The sequence below is a fragment of the Choristoneura fumiferana genome, chromosome 22 (assembly GCF_025370935.1).
Source record: "Choristoneura fumiferana chromosome 22, NRCan_CFum_1, whole genome shotgun sequence".
Lineage (NCBI taxonomy): Eukaryota > Metazoa > Arthropoda > Insecta > Lepidoptera > Tortricidae > Choristoneura > Choristoneura fumiferana.
The window spans coordinates 13,293,067-13,305,406 of record NC_133493.1 but is presented as its reverse complement, the minus strand read 5'-3'; the positions used below and the strand labels follow the sequence as shown (position 1 = coordinate 13,305,406).

Sequence of the window (12,340 nt, the reverse complement as noted above, 5' to 3'; positions counted from 1 at the left end):
AATAATAGCTTTTACTATAAATTACCACCGAGCACGGGACTTTACATTAGCATAGAAGCGCAGTTTGCAATGGAAGACCACCTCCGTTAAATTAACTTTACATTGCGGCGTTTTTTCAGTCGCTCATAACGCGCTGGCATCTCGGACTCGCAATGTAAATCTAGCTTTACAAAATTAAGTATGATGTGAAGTAACAGTGCTGCTAAATATGGTAATATTTGGCTAAATATAGGCAAACGCGGCAGTTCGATTGAATCATCTAATAAAATTTGTGTCATAGACATATTTTATATACATAGCTGTTACCCGCGACCTCATCTGTATTCTATTGGAATTTCACTGTTTCCCGGGAAAAGTTTAGTCATTGTTATTTAGAAAGAATGAAGAATCAGTAAAAAAATACAATTTTTTTTTTTTATTTGACTAGATGGCAAACGAGCAAGGGGGTCTCCTGATGGTAAGAGATCACCACCGCCCATAAACATCTGTAACACCAAGGGTATTGCAGATGCGTTGCCAACCTAGAGGCCTAAGATGAAATACCTCAAGTGCCAGTAATTTCATCGGCTGTCGAAATTGGTTTCAAAGAAATAAAAATATTTATTTCTGACATTTAAGTGTTGTAAAGAGAAGCACTAAAATAAAAATTATCCTGAAATGGTCCCAACTCAGCATAAATTAAGCCTTCTAGTCATCACTGTTCTTTTTTTGGAACTACACACATAACGTTCAATGCTGTTTTATACTAAAACTTAAAACAAATTTAAAACAGATACAGAATCTGCCCAGATCTTCTTGCTGCTTTCGAAGTAATTTAAAAAATTACATTAGTAAGGGTCTCATTAAATAGAGCACACAAGGTGAGAGGACAGACTAGAAACAAAAGTGTCATTCTTCCAATGCACTGAAATATTGCCAGAGCCGCAGGCGAGTGCGTCAACGATTTATCATTTATCATGTATTTTACTGGAAAAATATGAAAAAAACTCTGTGCATAACACCAACAGCAACAGATAAAAAATCACACATACAAGTTAAAGTCATAAAACATACATAAATTCAAAATTGTACATTATGTACAATTTTTATGCAACAATAAAGAATGATTATTACGACAAGTATTAAAATTTCATACTGTAATAAAAATAATTTTATTACTGTCGTAGAGGTATGCTAGGTACATTATTTTTATAGTCATTTAATAAACCGTAGTATAAAACGGCATTTAGACACACCACAAGTATTACTAACAATAAATTTAGTCCATTGTTATAGCATATTTGCACATTTATTATTTAGGATAAAAAAAACTTCATCATCGTCATCATGTCAGTCCAAAGACGTCCACTGCTGGACGTAGGCCTCCCCCAAGGCTCTCTACTCAGACCGGTCTTGTGCTTCCCGCATCCAACGCGATCCCGCGATCTTAACCAGGTCGTCGCTCCATCTTGTTGGAGGCCTACCGACAGCTCGTCTCCCGGTCCGCTTAAAACTTGTTAAAATGATATTCATACAAATTCTATTTGTTTTGTTTGAAATATAATCCTATATCATATTGTAAATTTGAGGGTTTATGAGCATGTGCGTTAGTGTGTATTTTTTTTTATTCTGGGTGGGTCTCCTGATGGTAAGAGATCACCGTCGCCCATAGACACCTGCAACACCAGGGGATTGCAGATGCGTTGCCAACTTAGATGCCTAAGATGGGATACCTCAAGTGCCAGTAATTTCACTGGCTGTCTTACTCTCCACGCCGAAACAGAACAGTGCAAGCACTGCTGCTTCACGGCAGGATTAGCGAGCAAGATTGGACCTTGCACAAGGTCCTACCACCTGCAATGTTTGTGTATGTTTGTTACTCCTTCACACTAAATTGGCAGAACAGATTTAGATGAAATTTAGTACTTATGTTAATTTAGCTGGAGGTGTGAAATAACACAAACCCTGGCTACTTTTTTTTCGACATTCTCATGAGCTCGGAATAAATTCCAAAAAAGTTAGCAAATAGGCGCGAGTTTTTCATAATATACAACATTAATGAAATACACAATGTAATTTTTGAAAATTTCCACGGAGATTTAGTTAAACCTGGAAATATCAATTCAACTTTTTACGCGGTATACGTTTCAAAATTTGATATTTTTTATATTTGCGACCATTGCCGTTTCAATGTGGCCGAAAAATCATAAATACTTAATATAAACAGTAATTTAGCCCACAAAGCGATTGTTATTAAGAACCATTTTTTATTCAAATTTCAATTCAAATAAAAAAAACAATACAATATCAACTGTTTTTTTTTGTTGTCAATAAACGCTGCGCCTACGCATATCCCACAGCACTCACTTCTATGCCAGTGACACGTACGTGTCACAGACGCAATACATTCCGGTGCCAGTGACATAATGTCTCATTCATCATCCCGGCCTATATACGTCCCACTGCTGGGCACAGGCCTCCTCTCAGAACAAGAAAGCTTGGGCCATAGTTCCCACGCGGGCCCAGTGCGGATTGGGAACTTCACACGCACCATTGAATTGCTTCGCAGGTTTGTGCAGGTTTCCTTCACCGCAAAATGTAATTCCGCAAATGAATTTCGAAAAACTCAGACGTGCGAGCCGGGGTTTGAACCCACGACCCAACACACGACCCGACACAACGTCTGTGACTTTTTATTTCTTACTCATATGCCAGTGACACGAATGTCGTGTCAAAATAATTCATACCTCCTAAGGCTTAGCGGAACGTTGCCGGAGCCGAATGCAATCCACAAAGCTCTTACGCTAGGCGTAGCGCGTATCCCACAGCAGACACAAATGGACCTATTTATGCAAACAGGATCCAACCCACACTCCTGTCAAAATTGAGTTAAATACACAGAAAGCTTTTAAAATGCACCTTCTATCGACCTACTTAAATATCAAATTGATCTGGCAACTATCTCATATCAAAACATTAAGTCAACAAAGTTACCAAACGTGATAGCAACAACCTCATAATAAGATTGGTTTTTTGGAATCTTTTTGTATTTTTTATTTCAATTCCAAATTTTTACTTTTACGGTCATCCCGTAAAACCGAAATTGAAAATATAAACTGAAATATAGATGCACAGAAAAAACAGAAAAATAAGACCATCACTGGGAATCGAACCCAGGTCCTCGGTAATCCGTACCGCGTGCTATACCGCTACACCACTGATGGTCAACGCGGCGCGGCACGCGGTACGGATTACCGAGGACCTGGGTTCGATTCCCAGTGATGGTCTTATTTTTCTGTTTTTTCTGTGCATCTATATTTCAGTTTGTATTTTCAACCTCATAATAAGCTAATAAGATTCATGCTGTATGATAACTCTGTATTTTACAAAATGTTAATGTTTTATTTTTTATAAATGGATCCATGTCGTTTGGTTCCCCATAATCGCAAATTTATATATTTTCAGAAGGGACCATGTGGGTTGGATCCCGTTTGCAAAATAAAAACTGACGCAGTCTAAATTTTCATAAGGGACCATGCGGGTTGGATCTCGTTTGCAAAACAAAAATTGACAAAGCCTAAACTTTCATAAAGATTCACACAATATGGTTACTTGTTAAATTTAAATACGTGTCACTGGCATAGGAGTGAGAACTAAAAAGACAGAGTTGTTGTGTCACTGGGGCTGAACGTGTTAAGCCTTATATTTGGACGCCTATAGGCGTACTTTCCAACGTACTTACGGTCTAAAAGTGAAGTACGTAAGTATAAGTGATTGTATACGCATTATTATATTAATAAGTATTTAGCTTTAATATGAAGCTAGGGTCATTAGTGGCCGCCGATAGACCATTTGCCCATTCTCCTTTAACTGAAGTGCCCATGCTCTATGTTTCTGAGTAAGGTCATTTCTCCCAATATGTTCTAGGACGCGCTATATATATCTTCAGTTATATCCAGGTCAATGGTATGGAAAGACGTCATAGCAAATAATAGACGACTCGGACCAAGGTTTAAACTCGGAAATGTCATGACAAATTATTGTTATGACTAAAACGTAACGCTCAATTTAGACTAGCAAGGAAAACTGACCAAGTTATGTTATCCCCAACGTCACATCTCAAAGTAATGCTTTCTGAGGCTTTATAATATTGGTTGTCTGTTAATGTTTATATCATGGACATAATAATTCCGATCCGCATTAGCGATCCCTTCAAATAGCGAACCTACTGTGTTAAAAACAAAGTTGTGTTAAATACTTGTGATGTATAGATATCATTGTAAATCTGTTTAAAAAAAATATATACTTCGGTGAGTTCCTTGCCGGATTATTCTCAACAGAGGTTTTTCCGAACTTGACTTTGAAATGAACCATACGATAGCTCCACGTCTGCAACAGATGTATTTTTATGTGTATTGAATATGGTGTAAATAAATATTTCTATATGTCTCTCTCTCTCTCTCTCTCTCTCTCTCTCTCTCTCTCTCTCTCTCAGATATGTGTTCATGCACCTCGGCCTCCGCACTGTAAGAACACACACATATCACACAAACCCAGCTATCACCACCACCATACGTAGAAGCGTTTCGAACTCAACCAGAGTTCATCCTCAACCGTTCACCATGCTATCAGATATACGACATAGACTACATAGACTGATGAGTTTGAACGCGTCAGCGTAGTGTGTTGATGGTGATAGACATATGGGTGGTTAGTATAGGGTTGGGACCAGATGTACCTATGTAGTATAAGGTAAACGTTTGTATTGCTTTGATGATAAACTCTTGTTCCATTCGAAACGCGTCAGCGTAGTGTCGTGGTGGTCATAGTTGGGTTTGTGTTATTTGTATGAGTTCTTGCAGCGTGGAGGCAGAGGAGGTGCTTGAACACACATTTGTTGCATAGAGCGCAAAGTCACTGTTTATATTAATTCATTGATGTAATAAGGTCATATATATTTTTAAGCATGTTCAAAGTGGCCATGTTGTTACACTTCACAGCGCGTGCGCACTAAACTTAAAAGATAAACAAACATTTCCAAACATAGTCTGCAGTCTTGCCTCGACGCCAAACAAACGCATTGTTTCAAAAGCTGTCAAACTGTCATCAGTGTGTAAACACTGTCAATTGCAATTTGACAGTGTTTAAGTGTGGTATAAATGTTTTACGAGTAAACAATATGGCATAAGGAATGTGTTTTTCATGGACCAATAGGAACGCTTCATTTACCTCGGCTCGCTCCGCTCAGCTATTTCCACCAGAGCAGTGCTATGCGAGGATAGGTAAATAAAGCGTTTCTATATTTCTCGTCATCCTCGTACATCTCTGGTGGAAACACTTCATGATTGCTCGAATTAAGGCTGTGTTTCCATCAGAGATTTTTTTTTATTCAACTGGATGGCAAACGAGATGTGTGAAGATGCGTTGCGAGGAAGTAAGTTCCAATGCATGAGGCACATCTGGCTCCAGTACAGCTGCATTAAGAGATTTTTCTCTGCCGGCCGCGCGGCCGCGTTAGGTTCGTTTGGGATATTGCTGTCTTTATCACTCGTGACATAAGCGCTCGCAGCCGTCCCCCCCATGCCTTCCGCAACGACGCCCGTAATTTATATCGAGATAGCTGTAGGCTTTTCAAGATTTGGGCGGTTGAATTTTGGGTTTCGTTGTCCTCATACTATACAAAAAGTATAGCACAGAAATCAATGATATTTTACAATCAAGATATTCATTATATTTTCTATGCCTGTTGTTTTTTCGATTTTTGTAAAAATGCTTTATTAGTCTGTAATTCTCGTGCAAAGTTGTCATTTTTTTTGTCGACTTTTGTGCTCCTGTAATTCTAATATTACACATTAATATGAAAAACCACAGGCATAATTAATTACGTCTAGTTCATACTTACAAAATTTCATCTATTTCTGTTGCCTAGTTTTCAAATGAGACTGGGGGCTACGTTTGTATGAAGAATGGAACGAAGAGACTTCTCTTAATATCTGCCTGCCACCGTGGAGCGTGCAAATATATCGGACATGGGTCAAAACCCGAATTTAAGTCATAAAATGAGCAATGACCGCTAGTCTAAAACATTGTTTTATATATCTGATACGTCCTACCTGCCCTAGAAATAATATAGAGTCCTATCTTATGTTTATACACGCTTTGTTGTGCCAGATTTTAGTGCTGGAGACAGTACCATCAAAATAAAACATCCTAAAAATCAACATAACTGTTAACTTTGTTTATTTAATATATTTAATTTAATTTAATTTCCTCGAAACAGTTTAACTAACCTAACCAACAAAAAGTTGGAAAACCCCCCGACTGTGTCACTTCAAAGTTCAATATCTCAAAAACGGCCAAACCGATTTTGATGAAACATGTCTAAGAACTATCGCTAGAAAACTTGCCTTCAAATAAAAAAAACCGCATTCAAATCGGTCCACTCGTTTAAGAGATACGGTGCCACAGACATACAGACACACATAGCGGTCAAACTTATAACACCCCTCTTTTTGCGGTGGGGGTTAAAAAAACTATATTACTACCTATTAAAAAACGATCATATGATTTCTGAGTTCATTGTGTATAATGTTTTCGGAATTTTTAAATACATTTGGCATTGCCAGCTGAAGTTTGTTGTAACTGAAGGGGCCAACGACATTGAAGTATTTTTAAAATGTAGCTCAATCGAAAATAAACTTTTTTATATTTACCATCCTGAAGACAAGCATGGACAAGGCAAATACTCGTAATTAATAGATTAGTAGACTTTACTAGTAGCTGTCCAAAATAAAATCTAATTTTCTCCAATATGCTCGCAAATGTCCGCCTATCTGTCGCAAACATAGTTCGAAAAGTTCTTCCTTATAGACTGCCACAACCACAAATAAACAAAATAATTGTATGAAATTCCATTAAGTACTGTATAGTTGTTTTATTTTTTAAATTTACATGTTGACTACAATAAGTCAATCGAAACAGCCAAATATTGCTGAAGATCAAATTCCTTCTACCTTTTTTTTTTGAAGTCCTAGTCTAAGATTTAATTTAGGGAGAAACAGTGTCACTGTTTTTTTTATATATTTCGAGTTCAAGCACAATTTAAGGAACCGAAAAAATGGTAACAAAAGAAAATGGCTGATTAACTAAAAAGCGTTCAGTAGCAATTTAAACCGTAATTTTAGTGATACAAAGCTTCATATTCATTTAATTTTATATTTTTTATTGATATTTATTATATCTAATGAAATGGCATTATGAGTTGTGCCGTGTATGTACTTTAAAAATAAATAAAAACACAAGTATCAGGGCAAAATTTTAAAAACCGTGTTCAAGTATTTCATTTAATATTTTAACAATTTTGCTTTATTTCCTCGCATTATTGGAGAAAAGCACCTTGAAACTTTTAAAGTTAAACTTTACTTTTTACTTTTCGCCCTTCCATACCTCGTTTTCACCGAGAAGTTAATGGAAAATATAATTTGTAATTTCAATTCTGAAAAAGTCACGTGTACAGTTACTTAGTAATTGTATATCATGTAAATTGCAAGTAAAACCAGCAAAAAAACAAAACAAACATCGCGCCTGTAAGTATGACCAAATGGGGTAGGCAGAGCACACGAAGCGTTACCGCTTCGGAGCCACTTTTAGCAATTTTAGGTGTTTATTAAACAGCAAAAAAACTTGTATTAAAATGTATTTTTTTATATCAACATACTCATTTATAATCAACGGAATCAGTTTACGGAAGTCAATAGTGAATTATTGTTCATAGTCCAAATGTTTGCATTGAAACGTTTACGAGCTATTCAGTCTGGACCATAACGTTAATTAAAATGGGTTTTATGGGGGCCCTATGATGTGTGCATTGGGCAAGAATGCACCGTATGTGGTGCATGGGACAGGCGACAAGAGTTTTAAAAAAATAAACACATTCTCGCAGCTTCCGTAAAGAATTTCAGTAGATACCACTAATATAATAAATGCGAAAGTTTGTAAGTCTGTTTGTTTGTTTATTACCTCTTCACATCTAAACTGCAGAACGAATTTCGATGAAATTCGGTATGAGGCTAGCCGGGGCTATTTTAGCTGGGGGGATATTGTATCTGAGCCGTCTAATGGCGTGTGGTGTGAAGACGGTCTTCTGGTGAACACAACGTAAAATGGCCGAGATGAACATAGCGTCGTAAGGACACTAGCAGACGGCTCAGATACAATATCCACCCAGCTACAATAGCCCCAGGTCATTTTATAGATAGTTTTAATCCCGGGAAAGGACATAGGATAGTTTTTCCCCGATTTCATAGTTCCCGCGAAATAGCGATAAACGAATTCAACGTGGATGAAGTCGTGGGTAACAGCTAGTTAATCTGTATGTTTAGGGTTCCGTACCCAAAGGGTAAAAACGGGACCCTATTTTAAGACTCCACTGTCCGTATGTCTGTGTGTCACCAGGCTGTATCACATGAACCGTTCTAGTTAGACAGTTGAAATTTTCACAGATGATGTATTACTACTGCCGCTATAACAAAAAATACTTAAAACAGAATAAAATAAATATTTTAGGGTGGCTCCCGTACCACAATAGTACATTACTGCAGAGGCCATGAAGTAAGGGATTGATGGACGAGTTCGGGGTAGACGAGGCCGGATAAAACGAGTCCAGCAATCCCTGTTCTGGCCGAGGCTTGTATAGTGCTTTTCTCAAACAATGTGAGGAAATATTTCATCCATCCATCCATCCATCCATCCATCGCATCGCATCGCATCGCTTCGCATCGCTTCGCATCGCTTCGCATCGCTTCGCATCGCTTCGCATCGCTTCGCATCGCTTCGCATCGCTTCGCATCGCTTCGCATCGCTTCGCATCGCTTCGCATCGCTTCGCATCGCTTCGCATCGCATCGCTTCGCATCGCATCGCATCGCATCGCATCGCTTCGCATAGCATCGCTTCGCATCGCATCGTATCGCATCGCATCGCATCGCATCGCATCGCATCGCATCGCATCGCAGTATCGTAAATGCTTACAGAGTAGTGGTGGTGGCTGTTCGTAATTTTTCCTTTGTCAGTTTAATGTTAGTAAGCAAAATTAAAAAGTTAGAGCAGCGGACAATAATGTATTTTCATACATACTTCATGGCCTAGGCCAAGAAGTTATGTAGGGAGGTGGTAGGGTAGGGAGCCATAAATGAGAAACTTCATGTCTCCATTTCGTGACATTAACGCATACATTTCCGAGCATGTTTGAGAAAACGTGATTTTTATGCTGTTTTTTGCTAATGTCTAATGTTGTCGAAATCTAATGTAAATTCGCAGTTCGTAACGTTCCATCCCTCTCACTCTCGTATTAAATAGGTACTAACATAAGCGTCAGCGGGACGGTGACCTGCAATCGCTTGTGACTTGGACACCATCAAACGCGGAAGTCCACTCTTGGACTCCCAGATGTCGGCAGATAATAACTTTGTTTAAATTCGCTCATAAACCTTGGATATTGCTTTAACCCGTTTTTATAAAGACTTCTTAAATACATCTTTTAGAAAAAGATTTGACGTATGGCGATTTTGTAGAAAATATTTATAAAATAACATTTAGTCTGCGTTTTAACCCAGGAATGTGTTTTTCATGCACCAATAGGAACGCTTCATTTACCTCGCGTCGCTCCGCTCAGCTGTTTCCACCAGAGCGGTGCTGTGCGAGGATAGGTATTTTTTTTATTCGATTAGATAGCAAAATTGGCAAACGAGCAAGTGGGTCTCCTGATGGTAAGAGATCACCACCGCCCATAGCCAGCTGCAACACCAGCGGTTTGCAGATGCGTTGCCAACCTAGAGGCCTAAGATGGGATACCTCAAGTGCTAGTAATTTCACTGGCTGTCTTACTCTCCATGCCGAAACACAACAGTGCAAGCACTGCTGCTTCACGGCAGGATTAGCGAGCAAGATGGTGGTAGCAATCCGGGCGGACTTTGCACAAGGTACTACCTACCACCTGCACAACTACCATGTGTTATTGCATGCGCCATGAACTGTGCCGAAATTTAATATCGAGCTTCTCTAAAATTAAGGTACCATCAGCCAAATGTGGTCTACCACCCTAAAGTTGATAATCGTTTGCATGTCATAAAACTATAATGCTAATAGACGTGTCTGTCAACTTGAAAGTTCGATTTTAGCGACATATTCATTTGATAGGAACATGTTTAAAAATTGGTAGACCACTTATTTGGCTGAAGGTATCTACGTGAAACAAAACACGAATTTAAAATCATAAAATTTGTAAAAGTCTCCCTTTCTTAATTGATTTTAAACTGTTTAATCGCCTTTTAAAATAAATCAAAAGCCTGATTACATGATTACGCATCCTTACATATAATTTTTCTCACAAGACTCGATCGCCAACACTTTGAGGTGTTCTTTTTGCTTAAAGTGGTGGTTATTAAGACGAGATATATCGGCAAATTGATCGTGTAGAATAAGTGCGTCTTTATACGGACCTTTACATTGTAGGTTGAAATATTTCTTTTTTTTTTTTTTTTTTTTTTTTTTTTTATGTAGCCTGTATTATGTCCCACTGCTGGGCAAAGGCCTCCCCTTTTCTCCGCCACTCTTCCCTGTCCTGGGCATGCACCTGCCAATCGAGCTGAAAAGCGCTCAGGTCGTCCCGCCATCTCCTCTTGGGTCTGCCTCTGCTCCTATACCCATCCCTCGGATCCCATTCGGTTGCGATTCGTGCCCATCGGTCCGGGTGCATGCGGCAGACATGTCCGGCCAGTCCCACTTCAGCTTGGCGGTCTTGACACCCACATCTGTGATACGAGTTTTAGAGCGCAGTATCGTGTTTCTGATTCGATCAGTTCTTCGAACACCCAGAATACTGCGCTCCATTGCTCGTTGGCAAACCTTGAGCCTGGACTTTTGAGCTTCAGTCAATGACCAAGTCTGTGCGCCGTAGGTTAAAATGGGAAGAATACACATGTCGACGAGTTTACGCTTAAGTGACAGAGGAAGTTTGCCCTTCATTAGCGTCTTCATGGACCAGAAGCTCTTCCAGGCATTATCGATACGCCTATCGATTTCTCTTGACTGCCTGTTCTCGAAGGATGCTATCTGACCCAAGTAAATATACTCGTCGACGTAGTGAATATCTTGCCCATCTACCGTAACTCTACGTTTCACGCTGTTGGTCATTACCTGTGTTTTCGCTCTGTTCATTGTGAGTCCAACCTCAAGGCTCGCCGTGCTCAGATCTTGGAGCATTTGCTGTAGCTGTTGTGGTGTTTGGGAAAACGATGTCGTCGGCGAAGCGCAGGTTTGATAGTCTTTTGCCTCCGACATCGATACCCATTGTATTTTCCCAAGAGACCGCTAGCTTTTTAAATATTTCCTCGAGGCAACTGGTGAACAATTTAGGAGATAGCGGGTCCCCCTGTTTCACGCCTTTCTCAATATCAAAAGTAGGGCCTGGAGCATGCAACTTGACGTTTGCTGTACTGATATTATATATAGTAGCAATGAGTTCGACATAGGTGTTGTTTATACCTTGACTACGTAAGGCTGAAAGAATGGCTGGATGGTGAACACTATCAAATGCCTTGTGATAGTCCACGAAGGCCAGATATAGCGGCTTGTTGAACTCATTGTACTTTTCAATAACTTGGTTCAGGGTGTGTAAATGATCGGTGGTCGAAAAGCTGGGACGAAAACCAGCTTGTTCCGGGGGTTGATGTTGGTCCAGCAGTGGTGCAATTCTGTTTTCAATAATTTTAATAAATAATTTATATATGTGGGAAGTTAAGCTAATTGGTCTGTAATTATCTATGTCAGCTTTATCGCCCTTTTTGTGCAACAAAATTATACTAGAATGGCAAAGGTTCTGTGGAAATTGGCCGGTAAATAGAATATTATTGAATAAACTTGTGAGATGGGGTAGCAAAGTAGCTTTCCCAGCTTTAAGAGCTTCTGTTGTAATACCATCCTCCCCAGGACTTTTTTGATATTTCATGGTCTTTAGAGCAGAGATGACCTCGTACTCTGTTATAGGAGGAATGGTATCCGGGCAAGAATAATTCTGAGTTGATGTTGAATGTAGAGAGCCTGAAGAATATAAAGTTTTATAGTATTTGGTACATATTTCCGTAATTTTATCCCTGCTATTGTGTTTATTCCCGTCCGTGTCACGTAAGCTTGTAATCCACGTTTTCCCGTTGCGAATTCCCTCCTTAGCTGTTCTAAGAGAGGCGTGTGTACTTAATGCTATTTCAATAATTTTAGTGTTAAAGTTTCTAATGTCTTGCCTGATTCTACGTTTTACTTGTTTATCCAAAATCCTGTGGTGTTCTAAATCATTCTTGCTACGT

The 12,340-nt window shown here is 39.1% G+C and overlaps 1 long non-coding RNA gene across 1 annotated transcript in view; it reads right to left on the bottom strand.

Annotated features, from left to right (window-relative positions):
* Positions 1-3,381, bottom strand: part of LOC141440537 (uncharacterized) — a 304,669-nt gene extending 301,288 nt beyond the window's left edge. The window contains exons 1-2 of the long non-coding RNA XR_012452715.1: positions 3,317-3,381; positions 2,815-2,992 (exon numbers count right to left, since the gene is read on the bottom strand). This is a non-coding gene — a long non-coding RNA (uncharacterized lncRNA). The remainder of the gene's footprint in view (positions 1-2,814; positions 2,993-3,316) is intronic.
* Between the last annotated feature and the right edge of the window lie 8,959 nt (positions 3,382-12,340).